Source organism: Grammomys surdaster, unplaced genomic scaffold (assembly GCF_004785775.1).
Source record: "Grammomys surdaster isolate TR1022 unplaced genomic scaffold, NIH_TR_1.0 126248, whole genome shotgun sequence".
Classification (NCBI taxonomy): Eukaryota; Metazoa; Chordata; class Mammalia; order Rodentia; family Muridae; genus Grammomys; species Grammomys surdaster.
In genome coordinates this window covers 540,747-543,842 of record NW_021621048.1, presented here as the reverse complement: position 1 = coordinate 543,842, position 3,096 = coordinate 540,747, and the positions used below count along the sequence as shown (strand labels likewise).

The 3,096-nt window shown below is 42.7% G+C and overlaps 1 pseudogene; it reads right to left on the bottom strand.

The window, feature by feature from the left end:
• Window positions 1-329: 329 nt before the first annotated feature.
• LOC114613558 lies at window positions 330-2,109 on the bottom strand (annotated as a pseudogene).
• Window positions 2,110-3,096: the final 987 nt, after the last annotated feature.

The window sequence follows — 3,096 nt, the reverse complement described above, 5'->3', positions numbered from 1 at the left end:
CTTACCCTAGTCCCTCCTATCTCCACAGGTATCATGCAGGTATCACAATAAGAAGAGAACACACAAAACTATACTTTCTCTTGGATTTGAACCGGCTCCCTCATACCTAGTCTAGATTAGATCTGGATATACTTAGCCTGGAACAAACAATGAAACTAAACCATGTAATTTCTGTGTATTTTAGATTTAACAGGCACCAGAGAGTAACATCAAGTAAAAGTATGCTACGAAAATCAATCCGTTCTCCTGCCAGCTCTCAACAACTCACACACGGCTCATCACAAACCTGATCGAAGACTTGCAATACAATTTCAACAAACTGGTGGTGACTAGTGACCAGCCTGATGCATGGCATATTTAGCTACAGACAGCTCTGCTGACTGTCCCTGTAACATTTTCATGGCTCACCAATAGATCTGTCCGCAGTTCTCAGGTCTTCCGAAGGGATGACTCAATTCTTCCTTGATGTAATCCATCCAAAGATCAGAATCTGTAGACCCAAACTCTCTCAACGCCCACCCTCTCGTAATATTCCCTCAGGTTCACCATCTTGCAGGACTCCTGCTCCTTTTCAAACTGCATCATTTTCCTGAAAAACTCAACTGAAAATGGACGGCTTTCCTGTAAACTTTTAAATACTGTTCTGGCCTTTTTGTAGCCTCCACTCCGATAAGCCCAATGCAGATATTTCTCCTTCAGGGTCATTGAGCTGGCACCTGTGACAGCTAACATAGTTTTCTTAAAGATGGCTTCAGTGTCCTCCTGGCTTTTAGCACTTTCACTCCACTCTGCCCAAGAAACCCACAAGGGCAAGCAAACCTGGGGTTTGAGGTGTGCAAAGGCTTCTTCAAAGTGCATCACTACATCCAGGCTCTTTGAGTCTATGAGCACCTGGGGGTCCGTCTGCCACATTGTTACAGAGTCCTTGAACAATTCAGTCCCAGCTTTTGCCACCGGCAGAGCCTCTTTGAAGAGGTCCTGGCGAAGAAACAAGTCAATCCACTGGACTTCAGAAAGGAGCTTCAGCTCATGGGCCTTCCTGAATGCAAGCAAGGTTCTTCCCAGCCTCTGCCCTCTGAAAGGTACACTACTGGTCTTCTTAGAAAACCTCAAGCAAAAGGTGATGTAACACTTCCACATGGCCTCGGTAGGCAGGGTCCTCACTGCCTTTTTATACACTGCGCAGCACTTTTCTTCCCTGCGGCCCACCTCCACTGCTTTGGCTTGTTTCGATACACGCTGCTCTTCACCTGGTTGGGACTCGATCTCGAATTCCTGCCGAGCCACATAATCCCACGTGAGTGGGTCATCAGTGTGCAGAGCTTGAAGGTCACCATAAATTTCCTTCTGTAGATCTTTGGCAAAATCAAACAGCTGAGCAATAGCAAGAAGTGACACATGGAATTCCGCACCTTTAATTTTGCTTATAGAATTTTTGTAAATGATCCGTGCCAACTCGCCTTTAAGGATTTCTTCAGGATGATCAAAATTCCCCATATCCATGGCAGCTTTTTCAAATTCTTGTTTTTCCTTTCCCAGTTTCTCAGCATGCATCAGCGCCATCCTAAAGTATTCTTGGTAGAGCTTTGGACACTCAGGATGAAAGCGTAGAGCCCGAAGAAATCACTACCTGGCACTTTCTGAAGACAAGTGATCTTCCGTTTCCCATTTGGCTGCCATAATCCACAAAGCTGGTTTGTTTGAATGAACGGCAAGCATGGTAGAGAATATCTTGCTAAAATGAGATTTGGTACCCCACTTCTTACGAAACACAAAATAGGACAGCCAAAGCTGAACGTCATCTTTCCACTTCGTTAAAGCACGACCAAAGGTACCTTGTACCTGATGTACAAAAGAATATTCAATTTCATCCTTCTTAAATGAATATTTAATTCTTGCTCGTCTTCTCTGGATCACCTCCAAAAGATTAATTTCATATTGAACATAGTTGATAAAGTCTTCCTTGAGAAGGGTTCCCCAATGTATTTTGTATTCTAGGTCAGAAGCCTTTTTGATGATAATCTTTGCGTGGCTGAAGAGTCCGATGCGCAACAGCTGTTCCAACTCCAGGGTTTGATCTTCTATGCGCTCCTGAATTATCTCCACCATGAAGCTGAAACTTCACAAACAGCCGGGCAGCCAACACGTGTAGAGAGCGTGTACCATAAAGCTTCCAGGAGCACTCTTAGTGATCCATTGGGACTGAGCCTTTTTAATAAGATGCAAGTTGATGTAATTCATAAAAGAGATGACGATATTATCATTTTACTGTATTTTACACTCACTCTGCCAAAGAAAAGCCTTAAAACAGGCACAAAACCCTGCATCTGTGCATTTACTTCCAAAAAAAAGCAAACACTTTTAATAACATTGAGATAAAATGGCTGCATTTTTGCTTTACACTTTGGCAACACAGAAGGTCTACAAGCAAGCATCAGAAGTTATTTACAAGCTACTCTTAAACTCCTACAGGGTCTCCCTCCTGGATGTGTATGCTCTGTGTTCACCTACCAAATGCAGAATAACTGAGGGAGGCCCTGTTAAAGAGCATAGTGCTTCCAACATCCCGATGACCATAGGCATTCTGTAGGAAACACAGGAAGGCACAGGAAGCTTAACTTCCCGTTGACAAGTCTTGAAGGTCTTGTCTATAATCACATACATTCTTGGTCTCTAAAAACTCAGACTTTGAAAAAAAATCAAAGAATTAGAAAGGTAAGGTTTCATACTGAACAATTAAATAGCTATGCAAAGATGCCTTAGGTAAACATGGTAAAATCTTGTTCTTATGTGTATTCTGCTACTGAAAACACATATAAAAGATACATACGAACAAACCAAAATTGAATGAAAAAGACCACAACACAATCCCAGGAAGAAGTATAAAAGGCATCAGTTATCTTCTCTATTCGATTTATGGATTATCCATTTTTCTTAGATATGCCAAACTTCAAAGTTGCACTGGAGCTGGGGAAGAAGAAGGCAGAGGAAAAAGGGTGGGAGCAGGGCATAGTTAACAATAGACACACACACACACACACACACACACAGAGAGAGAGAGAGAGAGAGAGAGAGAGAGAGAGAGAGAGAGAGAGA